This window comes from Hylobates moloch, unplaced genomic scaffold, assembly GCF_009828535.3.
Source record: "Hylobates moloch isolate HMO894 unplaced genomic scaffold, HMol_V3 SCAFFOLD_8, whole genome shotgun sequence".
Taxonomy (NCBI): Eukaryota; Metazoa; Chordata; class Mammalia; order Primates; family Hylobatidae; genus Hylobates; species Hylobates moloch.
Genome location: NW_026652283.1, coordinates 90,487,032 through 90,505,911, shown reverse-complemented (window position 1 = coordinate 90,505,911; position 18,880 = coordinate 90,487,032).

Below are 18,880 nucleotides of genomic sequence, written 5' to 3'. Positions count from 1 at the left end.
CTAGACTGTAAGTTCTATGAGGGCAGACATGAAAATCATTCTGTCTACAGCTCTGTGCCCCTGGTGCCTGGCAGCAAACAGCACATAGCACATACCCCCAAGCAGTTTTGTTGAATGTTTGCATGAAATAGTCTCATTAGGTAAAAATGAGATCTCAGTGAAATAGTCGCATTTTGCAAACATTGTAGCATATGCTTACTGTTTCAGATTTTTCAAAATGCATTTGATTGCATCTAAAGTTTGAGTCCTCTCAATTTTTTTTCTACACATTTTTACACTTATCACATCTTTTCTCCAACAGAGCAAAATATTTTCCATTGGTTAAGAAACTAATGTTTCAAGAGGATAGGGTAATGATTATAATCTTGGATACTGGAGCCATACTTTCCAGGCTTAAATCCCCACTCTACAAATTACCAGTTGTGGGACTGTTAGAAGATTACTTAACTTCTGTGTGCCTTAGTTTTCTCGTCTCCAAAATAATTGTAATAATAGAACTACGGGCCAGGCACGGTGGCTCACGCCTGTAATCACAGTACTTTGGGAGGCCAAGGCAGGTGGCTCACTTGAGGTCAGAAGTTCAAGACCAGCCTAGCCAACATGGTGAAACCCCATTTCTAATGAAAATACAAAAATTAGCCAGGCGTGGTGGTGTGCACCTGTAATCCCAGCTACTCAGGAGGCTGAGGCAGGAGAATTGCTTGAACCTGGTAGGTGGAGGTTGCAGTGAGCCGATATTGTACCACTGCACTCCAGCCTGGGTGACAGAGTGAGACTCCATCTAAAAAAAAAAAAAAAAAAAAGAACCATGAAGTACTCATGAAAATTAAATTAAATGAGTGTAAAAAAGATATATAGTGCTCAAGAACAAAGGAAGCAATATATTAATCTTGGTATTAATATTATTATCTCCCAAGGTAATATAATTAAGTAGTTGACTCAGAAGTGCTACCCACTTTGTCTGATTTCACATCAAAACATACAGTCTTCCTAATGTGCAACTCTTCCAACCAACAGTTGCAGAATCTGAGACTAGGTAATGGATCTTGCCTGGGACTCCAGCTAATAAGAGGCAGAGCTGGACTACAACCCAGATTTTCCAGGACTTTATACTGTCCAGGCCCAAGGCTATCAATTTCCCCAGGATTCCCTTTTTCCTCCTCTCATACTGATTTCCCACAAAGCTAGAACTGGAATATATTGGAGCATGGGAAACAGTGAGGTGTCTGACCAGTCCCTGGCCAGCCACTGAAACAGCAGGCCAACCAGGATGTCCTGAGCCCCCTGCCACTCACTTGGTTTATGGTGGGGCAGTGAGCCAGGCAACTAACCAATACTTCCTGAGCACCTTGATCCATGGTGACTGCCAATAAGCTCCAGGGCAGCTGGCAGCCTGAGTGCTGCTGTCCCATGTTTGGCCTATGACCAGCCACCAAGGCAGCCAGCGCTTTTAAAAAATGTGATCACAGCTTTATGTGTTTAAAAATTGAACAAAAAAGATGATTGTCTTACTAATAAATGTATCTTCTTGCTTGCTTTCTATATTTATTTCTATAGTGCTAAGTATTTTATGAACACTGTCATTTGATCCTCACACAATCATAGGAGCATATCCTATAATTAACCCATTTTTGCAGAGAAGCCACTAAAGCCTTGAGGCTAACTTAGTGAAGGTCATAGCCTATTGGAGACCTAAGGCAATGTTCTTATCTCTTCTGCTTAGTAGGTAATGAATAAAAATATTAACACATCATTCTTGGGGAGTGGTAGTACTGGTAATTTTTTTTTTAAATTGAGGAATATACATACAGAAAGTACACCAAGTTCATTCATCTTAAGTTTACAGTTTGATGCTTTTTAAAAATCATACGCAAACACCTGTGTAACTACCCCCAAGACAAAGATGTAGAAAACGAGAAGACTCTGCCATGCCTCTTCACAGTGGCTACCCCTCTCCTGCCTGGAGGGAACTACTGTTCGTTTTCTGTTGTCAGAGTCAGCACTTGCTAGATGTTTCTGATTCTCTTCCTGTCACTGCACTCTGGGCACAGAAAACTCCCCTCTCTCCCATCTATCTAAAGTCTACCCACGGCTGGGCATGGTAGCTCACACCTGTAATCCCATCATTTTTGGAGGCTGCAGTAGGAGGACCACTTGAGCCAAGGAGTTCGAGACCAGCCTGGGCAACATGGCGAGACCCTGTCTCTACCAAAACCACAAAAATTTTCCAAGTGTGTTGGAGGCCACCTGTAATCCCAGCTACTCAGGAGCTGAGGTAGAGGGATCACCTGAGCCCTGGAGGTCAAGGCCGCAGTGAGCTGAGATTGTGCCACTGCACTCCAGCCTGGGTGTTGGAGTGAGATCCTGTCTCAAATAAATAAATAAATAAATAAATAAATAATAAATAAATAAGTCTACCTGTTATTCACAACCTCCCTCAATTCCCCTTTTTCTGAAGCATCCTCTGATTTTTACTGCTGGTCAGCTCTGTGAGCACCTCAAAATAATCATAATAATAATTACGATTCCACCTTATCTCCCAAAGGATTGTGCCTAATGCAAGTCAAGCTCACACCTGCTGATGAATTCATGCTAGGCTTTGAGTACCTCGGCTCCTCCCTACAGAGTATGAACAAAGTGTCTCCAATAGGACTCCCCTCTTGTCACCTCACATTGTGGGCAGGGGAGTGGGGTTCCTGTTCCTTGTGCCAGTAACCAGCTACATGGCCTTGAATAAGTCGCTAAAACCGAAACTCTGAGTCTCGGTTTCTTTATATATAAAATGAGTGTATCAGACTAAATGATAATAGGAATAGGAGATAATAGACTAGGTTAACCTTTTTGTGCATCCCCTGTTTAATATTTACAGTCATCTTGTGACATAGGTATTATTATGGCCATGTCACAACTGATGAAACGGACCCTAACCAAGGTCCAGCTGAGTTCACAAGGCCTATGCTCTTAGCCACTGTACTCTACAACTGGCTATGGCCACTCTGACTCCTTCCTACCCTCATGAACTAGTTCATAAAACATGGCTCTAGATATCTTTGGAGAACAGAGAAAAGCACAATATATAAATACCAAGGTAAGAAGAGTGACCGTGGGATCTAATGAGCAAGATGGACCAAAGTGACATTCTAAGGACAAATATTAATAGTTCTAAGCCTCTCAGAATTAATGCTGGCAGGCAAGGGACCGAACATATTTGCTTAGTGAGGAGGGTGAGAGAAGGTGCTGTCACATTTGAATCTTATTCCCATATGATCCAGGACACCAAGCCATGATTTTTATTCAGTAAGCACTTACTGGGTTGCTAATATGTGCAAAGTTTTGATGGGGTATAGAAGTCAAGGAGAGGGAGACCCTCATAAACTCACACTCTGGTGGGGAGGGAGACACATACAAGCAGCACTCTAAAATGAGACATGAACCAGGTAAATAAACACAAATTAAGAAGTGAGGTGGGAGCAGAGGAAGACAGGGAAGGCACTATGCCTTGTGGGAGAATGAGGTCTATCCAGGAGTTGGAAAGGCAGGTAAGATTTGGGCAGAAAGTGATTGTGCAGAAAGGGAGAGCCTGGTGGATGCAAACTGAATGAGAAAGAATACAGCAATTTAAGAGGGGGGAGGGACAGTGTTTCACTCATGGGCTCAGGAGTTGGGGACAATAAGCTCACAGTATCACTTTGTTTCTGGGGACCATAGGGCTGGTCTGTATTCTGAGAGAGGGGGAGCTAAGGGGAATCTTGGGGCTGACACTCACAAAAAAGCTGAAGGTCTTAAGAGCCTTCTTGACTTGATTGGGTGCTGACAGAAGGGAATACATGACTGCACATGCCCAGAGTCAGTAATTAGTGGGTTTCTCCTCCTGGAATAATATTTTCTTGGCAATATTTATTTGTGAAAGACCCTTTACCACCATTTACCATTACAGACCATTCTCAGCTTCCTTTTTCATTTCCTTCTGTTGATTGTTATCTCAAAAATCATCCTTATAGGTATGTGCTCTTTCATATGCTTGGGGCAAAAACAGGCTGATGTTTCCATTTATATGCTTGTTTATTATTACTATTATCACTACCATTATTTGACTGAGTGGACAGGGAACTAGGAAATTACTTTTTAAGGCCACTCTAAAACCTTCCTAACATTCCAAACCAACTTTATGCCATTTCAAACCAAAAATTTCCACCAGTTTAAAAGCAATTCATTTATCTGTCTCATTTCAAACTTCCTCCCACAACATGTGGCTAGAAAGCTCAACCTTTGGCTTCTGTTACTTAAAATATATACATGTGGTTGCTTCTCCCTGCTTCATTCTGCAAGTCCAGTAAAGCTGATTCAAACTACGTTTTAAAATCATAGCAAGTGTTTTCTCTTTTCTTCCACAAATCTAATCAGGTAATCTTGAAGAGCAAAATCATGATCAAGAATCAAATTTACACTAAGTGTGCTAGATATATGGGGAAAAAAAGCCAAACAAAGCCAGAACCACAGAAATTTCTGAATGAGGCATTCTGGATTACAGATTTGGGGTTAAAAACAAAGATTAGGTGGCTTTGGTCCTGCCTGTTGTCACCTCTCTGAACATGTATAAATGCTACACTGAAGGTTGAATAATACCCTTGGATACCTGGGCTTGTCTTTTTTTCATCACAATATCTGAAAACAAAAGTTTCTTAACCTTGTTGTCCATCTGAATTTTCTGGAGAGCATTGGAAAAATACAGATTTCTGACTCTCACCCCCTAGACATTCAGAGTCAATAGGCCTGGAGTGGGGTCCAAGAGTCTATGTTTCTAAAAAGTTCTCCACTTTATTCTGATGTGTGACTGAGAATGAAAACCACCGCTCTGATCCTGATCCTTACTTCTCTAACAAGATATCTTGTTGCCTTGAGTTTGAGGCAAAATGTCTTGCTGAAGCTCTGTATCACCACTGACCTGCAGACCATGCATTCTTTGCTTTCTGTGCCCCTTTTCGTTTAGTTTTAACAACTTCATCAATACTACCAGGACATTTGACCTCTGTTATCACAGTTTTTGTTAAATGTCTGAAATCACATCTGCTAATAAAACATCTTTTTATATCAACACAACTCTTTGAAGAGTATAAACTTGACGTTGATGTAGCATGTAGAAATTGATAGCTTTTGGATTTAGCTATATTTTCACCCTTATCCTTCAGAGGAAGAGATGCAGTGGGAGTCTTCTATGCATATAGATTAATAGTATTTTTCCAAGAACTATGGGTGTTTGAGGAAGGTCCTATATTAAAACATCCCACAAAACATGCTTTGTTTTTGGTCTATGAATAAAATCTGTAATCTCCCTCAAAATACCCAAGCACATATCTTTACACTGTTAGCCACAGACTAACAAAGTCGCACAGCCAAACCTTTGCTGCTCAGTCTTGCTTGTCTTCTACGTAAGAAATATCTTCTCTTCTATCCCAGATTGCCTCTACTGGAGACCACGAGCTCCTGGAACATACGTTCAGCTTAACATTCAGGCATAGCAAGAAGAAACTCCATCTGATGTCTGTTCTCTAGCCAAGAGGCTAGTGTGTGAAGCAAGGAAGGAGAGGCAAGTCTGAGATGCCAAGCTTTGCAAAGATGCAAAGCTTTGCACTCGTTTGTCCTCCTCAGTGACAGTGGCTCAGCTTGTCTGATGGGAGCCTTGCTGTCATTCACGAAACTATAGAAATCATGCTTTCTTGGGTGCCATTCCCATTTCCCGTCACGAGTTCCACCCTGGTTGCTGGTGCTCCAGAAAGTGCACTCCTTGGATGGAAACAGGGCGGGGGGAGTGTGGGGAGAGGCTTATGTGTGATTAGATGGTAAAATAGCAAATGTGATTTTAAATGATCTCATGGGAAATGCTGAAACCTGAGGAAGCAAAGAGGCTGCACTTAGATAACAATGCCTCCAGCATCCACGATAGACTCATAGCCTGGGCAAGGCTGCCTTGACTGTGGGACAGGCTGTTTCCTACCATTGACCCAAGAGAGCAGAGGCGCACCCATTCACATGGTACCTTGCTTGTCTCTATATTCCCATTCTGGAATAAACACTTTCATTTATTAAAATGTTTTTGTTCCCCTTCTTCCTCTGAAATTTTAAAGTTTCACTTTTTGCATCTTGAAAATTTCATTTAAAAAAGTTTTGGAGTAATTTTCATATTCTGCCTGCATACTCAGTAATAGGCCAAGTCTTATAAAATAATAGTTTGAAATGAAATTACAAAAAAAAAAAAAAAAGATCTGAAACCTCCGATGAGATTAAACAAAACAAAGAGCAGGATAAAATAACCTGTCCACAGGGCCATAGGACCAAATGGGAGGGATAGGTAGAGGAGGTGCTGCAGGGGGTCCCAGGACAAGCCAGCTCCCCTGCAGCTGCTTGATTCATCTTGTCTCTCAATGCCAGTTAGTAGAGGAGGAAACTGGCTTGGTGCTTTATTACGTTACAACTCTGTTTACTCAAAACCTCTCAAGTCAAGCAAAAAACAGCTTCTTTGGGTCAAGGTTCCATTCTTGTGAAGCCTTGGCCTTTTCCTTAAGGGGCTGCAATTTGTGAGGGGACAAGCCAAGGACAGCCACATCCCTGCTCCAAGGCACAGCTCAGCAGAAAGGGTAGAGGTCAGAGGGTATGGGCATCAGAGAGCTCCATGGAGGGTAGAGAGGAGGAGGAGGAGGAGGAGGGTGCTTCCCCAACCCTGGCAAGCTTTTTAAGGTGCTTCTGCTGTCGGTCTATCCACACAATGAAAACTGAACTGCCTCGAAAGATGATGGTTCTGAAATATTTATGGGTGGAATGACTTGAGGTCTGGAATTCGCTGCAAAATAATTTATTGGCTCTGAGTAGATAATTGTAGAATTGGAGTAGGTAAGAATTATTATATTATTTTTTCTACTTTGGTATATTCTTGAAATTTCTGTAACAAAGTGTTTTTAAATTGTGATGCTCATGCAAAGGCATTAACACTGGGCTGTCACATGAAAATCGAATTGTGACACTCTGTTGATTCTAACTTTATGAAAACAAAATTCTAGGTATATGCAGAGAATACTGTCTGGAAGGAAAGACACTCAAAGTTTGAGTGTTTGTATGTGTGTAGTAGAATTATGGGTAATTCTAATTTGTTTTCTTCTCCCTTTTTTTAAACTTCTCTCCATATTAAACTTGTTAATTTCGGAAAATTTAAAGAGCATGGTGAGGGCTCTGTCAGGATTTCTGCCCCCCTTGGTCCGGTGAGTAAGAAGGAGCAATTGCTGGTAGTGTTGACTGGGAGAAGGGAATCCTTCCTTCAGAGGGTATCCCCTGAGTGCCCCTGGACATACATTAAGCCCTGTCATCTCCCCTCAAATGAAACTGCACAGCTAGAAAAGGGCTTCTCTGTGGTTTTTGGAACCACCCTTTCCACTTGCTCTCTCTCTTCCTCCCATCCTAGAACCAGGGCTTCAGGGTTCTCAGAAGGGGCATCGTTAGGGGAAATAGCTGTGGAGTTTGTCACGGAGGGTCAGTGCTGCCACTGGTAAGTTTTGTGTCTTAATTTCTCTGGATCTCATTTTCTCCACCTGAGAAATAAACATGTTGTTCAAGGAGATCTCTTAGCTGCCTTCTGGTTTTGTATTTGGGTTTGAACTTAGAAATGTCATAAAAATCATTAACCATCTCTTTCCTTGCAGATGTTCAGAAGTCTCACCACACTATTGGTATGATGTGATCTTTCCCCTCCTGTAACTAATTACCACATTCAGGGTTCATCTCAATATACTTGCAGATTGATGGTTCAGGAGAAGCTGCCAATTTTGTTGTTGGTGTTTTTGTTGTTGTTGTTGGGGTTTTGCTCTGTCTCCCAGGCTGAAGTGCAGTGGCATTATCATAGCTCACTGAAGCCTCAAATTCCTGGGCTCAAGTGATAGCCCTCCTCAGTCTCCTAAGCAGCTGGGACTACAGGCGTGCATCTCGATTTGTTGCCCAGGCTGGACTTGAACTCCTGGCTTCAAGCGATCCTCTCGCCTCAGTCTCCCAAAGTGTTGGAATTACAAGTGTGAGCCATTGCAATATGACTGCTTTTATGGTGGTTCCCTTTGGATGGAAATACTTTTGCTCTTTGATGTGCAAGGTCTGTGCCAAATTCCTTCACCATCTGAGGCAGAGTGGAAGCTGAGGGCACAGAGAGGGAAGGCACGTGGGGAAGGTCACCTACTGGAACTTCATTTCAACCCCCACAACTCCCCTCCTTATTCTTGGACCACTTATGGATGCTGGTCAGAGTCGTGGGGGTGCATCTGACAGAGTGAAAAGAGCCATTCCAGGGAACTTTAGATGTCTCACTGGAGGAAACTCTCTCAGCTCTGCACTGGATACTCATTCAAAAATATGTTGCTAGAATATTGTTCAGCCATAAAAAGAAATAAACTACTGGCCGGGGCCGTGGCTCATGCCTATAATCCTAGCACTTTGGGAGGCCGAGGCAGGCGGATTTCCTGAGGTCAGGGTTTGAGTTCAGCCTAGGCAACATAATGAAGCCCCCTCTCTACTAAAATACAAAAAATTAGCCGGGCATGGTGCCGTGCCCCTGTAGTCCCCGCTACTCGGGAGACTGAGGCAAGAGAATTGCTTGAACCTGGGAGGTGGGGGTTGCAGTGAGCCAAGATTGGGCCATTGCACTCCAGCCTGGGAGACAGAGCAAGACTTTGTCTCAAAAAAAAAAAAAAAGAAAGAAAGAAAGAAATTACTGACAAGTGCTACAACCTGGACAAAGCTTAAAAATAGTATGTTAAGTATGGCACATGTATACATATGTAACAAACCTGCACTTTGTGCACACGTACACTAGAACTTAAACTATAATAAAATAAATAAATAAAATATAAAAAATAGTATGTTAAGTAAAAGAAGTCAAACAAAAAAGGCCACATATTTTATGATTCCATTTATATGAAATGTCCATTCATAGACAGAAAATAGACTAGTGGTTGCCAAGGAAGGAGAGGAAAAGAAGTGAGTGCTAATGGGTATGGGGTTTCTTTTTAGAGTGATAAAAATGTTTGGAATTAGATAGTGGTGATGGTTGCACTACTTTGTGAATATATTAAAAACCACTGAACTGTACACCTTAAAATGGTAAATTTTATGGTGTGGGAATTACACCTTAATCGCAAAAAAAAAAAAAAAAAAAGGTGTTAAAATTATATGGAACTCTAGACCCTCCAAAATAATGACTAATAAAAAGTACATGTAAAGCTGGTGCACTCCAAATAAAGCTTATACCTGAGTTAAAAATATTGTAGCCATGTCAATTTCCTGTTTTATACAATGTGCTATGATTATAGAAGATATTATACTTGGGAAAGGTGGGTAAAGAGCACATGGAAACAATACTATTTTTGCAACCTTTTAAGAGTCTTTCAAAAGCCTTTCAAACTATTTCAAAATAAAATGTTATGTATTTTTTATATTTATTTATTTAGAGACTGAGTCTCACTCTGTCGCCCAGGCTGGAGTGCAGTGGTGCGATCTCGGCTCACTGCAACCTCCGCTTCCCGGGTTCAAGCGATTCTTGTGCCTCAGCCTCCTGAGTAGCTGGAATTACAGGCATGCACCACCATGCCTGGCTAATTTTTGTATTTTTAGTAGAGATGAGGTTTCGCCATGTTGGCCAGGCTGGTCTCGAATTCCTGACCTCAGGTGATCCGCTTGCCTCGGCCTCCCAAAATGCTGGGATTATAGGCGTGAGCCACTGTCCCCAGCCCAAAATGTTATATGTTTTTAAAGATATTAAAGTAAGCCTGATAACAGGTGGAAGAGTGGTGGCATACAGGGAGGGTAGGGAAGCTCTGGATTCATCGAGCACCCATGCAAGTGGCCTAATTCCTTCAGTGCCAGTTATTCATGGTGATACCTAGCTTTCTGTTATAGGTTCCAAGGTTGTGTGTGTAAAATGTCATAGGCAGCCCTAATTAAACCTTCTTTCCCAATGACCTACTGCTGGATAAGAGGCCAAATCTTACATGATGAATCTCTTTAAGCTATCCAGAAGCGGTTCGTTTAAGGTACAAAAGAGCAAAGGAGGTGGGTGTTTAACATTCTGATGATATCAGGGCTAGGGGGTATTTGGTCCACTTTAGTGAGCCTGTCGGAGGTGGATGGAGGCCCATTTCTGAAGGGCCCAGCTTCCTGTTTTAGGAAACAACAGGAAGTGTCTATAGCAGTGATAATGTATCATGATGAAAATTATTCCAAGGGACCTCGTAGTGCCACCAGCTACTTACTCCTCTCACCCCCTCCAAACTCCAGTTAAAGGGGGAAACAGGCTGACTCTTGAATTCCTATCCCGAGGGAGAAAGCTGGAAGAGGGAGAGGAATGGATATATCCAAGGAAGGAAGAAGCTTTCGTGGGGGACCAAGATGAGACCCCCCCCATAATCCTGAGGGATTTCCATTTTTTCCCTGTAGACTCATGAATCTCCTCAGTTGATCCTAATCATTGGTGTTCAGCATAATTGGCCACATTCACCTTGCAGAAGCAATCCCTTCCCTTGGCTTTTATTGGCAGAAGATCCTCTTCAGCCTCCATAGCTGGTTCTCCATCCTCTGACTATTGAATCATGACATTGCTTAAGGTATTGTCCTAGGCCCTCTTTTTGGTGATTTCGTTCTCTCCTATAGCTTCAATTACCTCATACCTAAATGGCGTCTAAGCCCTTATCTCCAATACAAATCTCTCCCCTACATTCTGGACTCATATATCTGTGAATGTAGCAAAGTCTCAAATCTCCATTTATGGGTATCTCATAAGCATCTCCGATTGAGTATATTAAAAACTGAGCTAGATATTTCTGTTCTCACGCCCCACTCCAAAATGATTCTCCTTCAGAGCTCCTCCTCAGTCACTGTCTACCTGGACCCTCAAGCCAGAAGTCTAGAGGTTATGCAGGAGTCCCTCCTATTCCTCGCCCCTACCTCCATTCCCTACCGAGTCCTTTAACTTGAACTCCTAGAAACTCCCTGGTTCTACCTCCCTGGCCACCAACATGATATATCACTATCTTCTCTCCTAGATGACATTGGTGAGTGCCCAGCAGGTTTCCCCACTATCATTTCACCACTCTGCAGCACATTCTCCAGGCATGCTCTTTATGAAAATGAACATCTTGTCAGAAGACACCTCTACTGAGAACCTTCAAGTGCCTGCCCACTGCTGTTACAATGAAGTCCCCAATCCCAGAAGTAGTTTATGAGTTCTCCATGATCTCTCTTTAACAATGTCCCACCTTACCCATTCTTTCATACCCCAGTGATATTGGGCTGCTCTCGTATGCTTGAACACACCACACTCTTCCAATTCAGAGTCTTTGTAAATGTTCTTGCTTGTTTTCTCAGATCCCATTTGTTCCCTTCCCTTCACTTACCAATTTTGAGTCATCCTTCTCTCCTCAAACTAAACATTCCCTGACCCTCCAACGAAGGTGGAATACTCATGTTTTCTACTCTCCTATGAATTCATTTATTCATTCACTCAATACTTATCTATTGAGCACTGCCCATGTATGAGGAGCTCACAGTCTAGTAGGGAAAAAAAGACTGAACAACTAATTCTGAAAATGACCACGTTAATGCCTCTTGCAGTGACATTTCCTAGAATAACACAAACTCACACAGACAGCAGTTGGCAATTGGCTCTCATCCTTGGTGGTTGGCACGGCCTAGTCACTTCGTGGACCTCATGACAATGCAACACATACTCTCCGCAAATGAACTTTTTGGGCCCCACATAGGGCATCATGGCAGGATTTTACTGTGCTACCAACTGCAATGGGGGTTTTGGGGGAAAAAAAGAAGTACTTATGTCACTGTGGATAGAAAGCACTTCTTCAAGCAGCTTGTTGAATGCCTATTGTCCCTACTATGTAATTATTTAGGTAGTGCTTAATGAAAATCTATGCTCAGGACTGAAGATATGAAAATGAAAAGATGAAGTTCTGCACTCATGGAGCTTACATTCTGAAGGGAGAGAGAAACAAAATACGCAATTAGATGAATTAACAAATGCATATTAAAAGACAATAATTATTCCTCAGAAGGCAACATATTTTGCAAAAATTTTTTCTTCTCTAGCCACCCAGAGACTTTTATAATGCAGACTAGTGTTTGCCCCTTTGACTCAATCTCCTCTTTCCACGCTATAGTATAGGAATCTTCCTGTACCTACTGGAGACATGTGTTAGAGCCTTCTTCCCAGATAAGTTACAATATTCCTTCTCTGTTTCATAGGTGTATGTCTTGTGTTCATCTCCCTGAAAAGTTTTATTTGAGCTCCTTAAGAAAAGTGTGACCATGTCTATTCTGGCATGCTTCACAGTTCTAGGCACACAGTAGGTCAACAAACAACACTTCTGTGAGGCCAGGAGTTCCTCCAGAGCAGGGCTCATGGCTTGTTTCTAGATCTCCAGCCCTTAGCACCAGGCCTAGCTAGGTAGAGAGGTTCTGAGCTAAGACTTAGGAGAGGAATCCAGGAATTGCTCCTTTTAATAATTCATCAACTTTTGTCACATGTGCATTGGTTGAATTCTTTTGAATACAGGTTATGTTTTAACCTGGATAATAACAACCCCTTATACACACACAGTCTTTGTAGCTTGCAATTTATCTTTGAGTAATAAAACCCGATGAAAATCTGGTGGATAAAACGGTCCTTATTTTATACGTGGAGAAACTGGGCTTAGAAAGGTTGAGAGGCTTCACCGTTGACATCAGGCTATGAAATATCAGAATGAGGTCAGAATAAGATTTCCTGGTCCAAGGCTCCTGACACCAAAATTTCCCAAATGTGACTCTGGCCTTCTTTGGTTACTACCCCTTTGGTAAGTCAACTCCTTTCAGGTGGCAACCTGCACCGGGAACTGTGGCAGTGGCCTGATGAAGTGGCAGGGAGAGAATCATGGCCAGTTTCTTGGTTCCTCTGCTTTCCCTGCACCTCTCAGACTCTTGATACATCTCTGTGTTCATGATGTGCCCTGGACATGGGCTGAGAAGTGGAGGAGGAGCCCAGGAATGAGGATGCGTTGGTGGAGCCTGGCCTTCCTGTCAGAACTCCAGACACCAGGGAGAGATGAACAGCTTAGTTTCCATGGCAACCTGCCCACCCAGATCCCTGCAGCTTCAGCCCCTGTGGGCACCTGGGGCTGTGGGTGCCCTGCTGGGCCCTGGGGCTGCAGTAGGCAGGAGGGAGTGCAGGCCTGAGGCAGGCTGCTCACTCGGAGTCGGAGCTTCGCCTGACACAGTTCCCATGGGGACGGCTGTGGGCACATGCTGCCTGTGGTCAGATACCCGAATGAAAACTGCTCCATATTTCTGGTAGCTCCTCCTGGGCTCAGGGCCTTTGGAAGAAAGACTGAGTTTTGGGTGCACTAGCCTCTCAAACCTTCTCTCCCCCAACCAAAGGTAGATTTGAGAACTTGGGACTATGGGGCTTTCTGTTTCATGACTGGAGCATTCCCTCTGTGCCAGAGCCTAGAGACACCAAGACAGCTGAAGTGCAGTTACCATCCTTAGGGAGAGGCGAGAAAGAAAGGCCATAGAGCTGAAAATTACAACACAGTATGGCCTGGCAACAGTGGAACTCAGAGCAAGAAACAGAGGAGGGATCCATCAGCTCTGGGGAAGTTTCAGAATAGGAGGGAGCTTCGCTCCATGCAGAGGAAGGGGCTCCTGCAAACACTGGATGAAAGAACATCCTCTGTGAAGTCACAGAGTATGAGGTGAAGTGGAAAGGAAGGAAGGGGGAAGCATGGCTGGGGGATGGGCAGGAGATCCAAACTGCAGAAATTGTGAAGCTGGGGTTGTATCCATAGGGAAAGAGGGGGTCATTCTATGCAGGGAAGGCAGCAGTGGGGCTGGATTCATGATTTAGAAAGGTCTCTATGGATGCTGTCAGAGGTCTGATTTAAGGGGGAAGAGGCATAGTTGCAAAGGGGCACTCATTGGAGGCACAGTTGCAAAGGGTCCTGAGACCCTTCAGGATCTGGAATAACCATTGTTCTGGAAGAAAGTATAATGTGATATTTGTTTGGAAGGCCTGGGGTTCTATAGGCATGAGATTCATTGAACCACCTCCCACCCCAAACTCCTGAGACAGGAAAGTTTCTGGAATGAAAGAGGGACACTCTGTATAGAGGTCATGAAGTCATTTGGGAGGAAAGGTTTTAACAGAGTAATAACACAGCAAATTGATACCTTGACCCTCGGGGTTCCAAATTACCATCACATGGATGGACCAAGTTCAGTGAATCATCAAGATTCGTGAACTCTGTAGAGCAGGTAGCTCTGGGGAAGAGGGACACCCTCACAGTGAACAGAACAGAGCTTGAAGTCATACTGATCTGAATACTAAAAGAGATGTGATTTTGTTTTGTACCCCAGGCTCCTAGTTCTAATAGGATTGGATGGGGGTGGTGCTGCTGTGAGAGATGCACTGTTGCTCACATTATCTTCCAAATGGATTCACATTCATTAAAATGGCAATTGTTTTACAGTCATAATTGATATCTGTTTTCGTAATTTCAAAGTAAGAAAAAAATAGGTAGAAGAAAAGACGCTTAAATCAGCAATGGCAGTGAAATCTGTAGGCACCGTTCTTAGACAATAGCATTTCATTTTACAGAGAGATGTCTTGCCCAATGTGGATCAGCACAAGCTGGACAGAAAGGTTTTTAGAAGAAGAGAAAACATTTTAGATCTCAAACCTCTTAGCCCTCAGCTGGAGGAAAAACTGAGAGATGGGCTGAAAGAAGTGGGGTGTGTTCTAAGAGCTATGCCATGCCCAAGAGAATCAGGAGCTTGGAATTAATCTAAATGGACAGAGGAAATACGGAATGGATGTTAATGGATATTTCAATTCAAGATGAAATATGAGTCCGAGGAGCATTTCAATATAATATATATTTAATTGAAATGAACTACATATCTTAAATCAAAAATGATGTTAGCATTTCCGCACAGGGTGAGAATTGCTCTGCGACCTGTATTTTCTCCCTCTCTAATGCTTATTTGAGTAGAGAACTGTTAGCTCAAATATTTGCTGGATGAATGATTGAATGAATGAACAAATGAAGTTGAAATTGGCAGAGGAGAGTTTCAAAAATGTACTTTTAATAATGCAGTTAATTTCCTGTACTTTCCAGGTTTTCTACAGTGAAAGATATTACTTTGATAAGTAAAATAAGATGAAAAACTCGGTGGGGGGACTGGTTAGGAGTCTGTTCTCTTGGACGAGAGTTTCCTGAGGGGAGCCCTGAGGTGCCTGTTCCCCCAGGCCAGAGATGGTACTCTCCTGATCCATGAATCAACCACTTGAGAGATGAAGGCAGGTGCTGGCCATAAGGCTAGGGCAGTGAACTGGCTGGGAATGTGTTTCTCAGTAATAGACGTTATATGTGGAGCTGGCATTCCGGGAGAGGGCAGTCAGATGGCCTCCCCCTCAAAGAGCTCACAGTTTGGCTAGGAAGGCTCATGCACTTGACACCTGTAACTCCAGAACAATCTGTCTGTGACTGTGGCCAATAAAGGACAGAGTGCTGGAGGGGAGATGGCAGCTATGTGGGAAAGGTGTCTTTTGAGAAACCACTATGGTGGCATGGAAGTGTGCACCTGCCCACAACCCCTGTCACTGTCAGAGATGACTGCACACAGCAAACGTCTCTGCTCTCCCTAGGTGCACTTTCTGGCACTCAGAGCAGAACATCCATCCAGGGATCTTCCTGGAGGGGATGAGGGTGGGCTGGAACTTTCCTGGAAGGGGCAGAGTTGTGTCTGGACTCCTTGGAGTATGGAGGGTGGGGAGGGGAGGTAGGGAGACCTAGAAATGAGTGCCTGTCAAACTTCAGAAATTGCCTGAGGTGATCCTAAAATGCATGCTCCGGAGTCCCATTCCTAAGATCTTATTTTTTTTTTCCTTTTTGCTTTTTTGGAAAGTTTGAAGTTGATTCCAAGATTCTACATTTTTGACAAGTACACTGGGTAATTCTGATATAGAGGGTCAAGCATTGCAGCTTGGGTACTGCCTAAACAAAACACCACAGACTGCATAGAAGAGAGATCTCTCTCCCTCTTCTAAGATAACCAATCCTATCAGATTAGGGCCTCAACCGTAAGGCCTCATTTAACCTTAACTACCTCCTGAAGGCCTCATTTCCAAGTCCTGTTACATTGGGGTTTAGGCTTCCATCTATGAATTTTGGCAGGACACAATTCAGTCCTTAGTGGTACCACTCCTTTAGGAGAGTGGGGCCTGCACACCTGGCTGAGGGTGGTAGGGGATGTTCAGTGACGGGGACCAAAACCCTGGTGAAGGATCTTGTGCAGGGAGATGACTGGATACCATGCTGCCAGCCTGCCTCAGATCATCTGAAGATCTGTGTGTAGAAAGTGGGGATTTTACTTCACCACAATGCTCTGGTGCTAGAAATGCTATGTTAGTTTATTTTTATAAAATTAAACTAAATGTCCCTCTGAGCCCTCATTCCTCCAGGAGATGAGAACATCTCAGTCATCCCTGGAGCGCTTCCTCTCTCCACCTCCTCTCAGAAGCAAACGAAGCTTTCCAGGCCTGGCTTACTAGTTCTGAAACACTTGGGGAAGGTGCTCTGGTATCCCAGTCACAGTGGACATGCCCGTTGTCAAAGCCTGCATGGTTTCTTGAAGGCGGTAGGTTCCTGCTTGGCAAGACATCTTTTTTTTTCTGGCTAGGACACCTGGGGTCTGCAACCCAGCTTCCCTTTTATATCAAAAGGCCATGTTGCTCTGGTTCTGCAATTTTCCTTGAACTTTCCCACTACTCCTAGCTCAGAATTTCTCCCGAGCCAAATTTAACAGGATGCACAAAATATTGAGGTCTCTGCCAATCAAGAAGGTCCCCTTTCTTCTTCCAGGCAACGTCCACTTCATCCTTGGTCCAACAGAGTCCAACTCCACACCTTCTGGGAGTATCCACACAGTCTGTGTCCAGTAGGCCTGTAATGGAGTAATATTGTCCCTCCCTGGGGATGGGCTTGGAGAAGAACAGAGTACTAAAGCTGGGTGTTTTGATGCCCACTGAAGTTTCAGGACCACTGCCCTGTGGAATTTAATGGTTTACCCTTATCAAATTCCTTGCAGTGTTTTGGTCTTAGGGACTCAGTGTGCGGTATGTGGCATCACTCAGCCCTGGAAGGCAGGAAAGAGCTAGTGGGCATATTTCTTAACCATCTGCAAAATAACAGGGCCAAAAGAGATCTAGAGTGTCTCCACAGGGTGAGTATATCAAAGAATGTCAGCACTGGGAGAGACCACAGAGCTCATCTCATTGCCTTCCTTGTTTCACAGATGAGAATCAGAGGGTCAGAAAGGGGAAAGGACTTGCCTAAGGTCACACAGTAAGTCCATGCCAGGGCAGGAACAGATTCTGAGACCCAGGCCTCCCATTCTGGCGCTGCTCCTCTCATTCTCATCTGGCGTGGTCTGGTTCCTCTGCTTTAACCAAATCTTGTAATTTATTTGGTTTTGTTAACCTTAAAAGTTATCAGATATCAGAAAACTAACATTACATCTGGAACATCTAGAAACCCTAGGAACACACACACACACACACACACACACACCCCACTACCACCACCACTCCAAGGTAACTGCTGCTAACATTGTGAGGCATATTCTTCCAGGACATAGAGGAAAAAAAACCCAACGTGGAGCTCTGGCATGCATCTTGGGGAAGCAGCTTTCTCACCTCCCAGCCTAAGCATTCTCCCACCAAGCTTGGAATGGTAATGGATGTCCACAAAGGGAATGCTGTCAGACCACAGAGTGGAGGGAGAAGATCCAGAGACTACGTCAGCAGCACTAAACCTACTATGCTCTGGGGAGAGTCCATGAATCACTAGGAAAGGCACTTGGTGCATTTCTCTGAGACACAGGAGCTGTGCATCCTGACCTGGGCATGCCGCAGCACAGGCAGAGAGGGCAGGGCATCTGGATGTGGCGCTGAGTTCCTTCATCAGCAATGGCCTTCTGCAGTAAGCTGTTCTGGGCTATGCAGTAAGCTATTCTGGGCTATGAGGCCACAAAGGATGGTGTGAGCCAGGGAGAATCACACTAATGCTACGAATGATGCCAGCTGACCCTGGTTCTTGTCATGCATAAAGAGCCTTACAGGATTATCTTATTAATTCCCAGAATGAGGATGTCTGGGCTGGGGGTGCAGAGGAGGGGCTCAATGTGTGGCGTGTGGGGGGCTGGGATTGCCAGTGTTCACCCAAAGATCAATGGGTGGCTCAGGGGGAGGGAGGGGCAGTGGTGGCTCCCAGGTTCCTCTGATAAAATTTTCTAAATGAGTTCCGGGCCTTCCCTTGAACTTATCCATGAACACTTACCCCATCAGCTGGGAGCCAGTCATCTGGTAAAAAAGCAAGTATGTCTGTGTCCTGTAGGCCACAGCTCTGAAGTGAGAGGAGAAGGAGAGTGAGAAGGAGTCTGTTGTCAGGACCCCTTTCCTGCCTGACTCTGGCCCCTAAGCCACATTCTCCCCTCCCCACCTTCCTGATCCAGGCTGGTGGCAGAGGGGCAGCTACGAGGAATTGAGGGCAGACCAGTCAGCTCTCAAAAGAGAGAGGGGAAGAAAGGCTCACTTCCTCCAGTTCTTTCTCTGAGGCAAGTCCTGGGCTGAGCACAGACAGGCCTCATACAGGCAGACCTCAGAGGCAGCTGCTGCTCTCCCTGCCTTGCAGAGTCCTGACTCATTTATTTGGATAAGTGGAGGTTTGTTGTAATTATCCATGGGACTCCTCCTCCTCCCACAACTCCACACCCAGCACCAGGAAGGATACTCCCGTCCCAC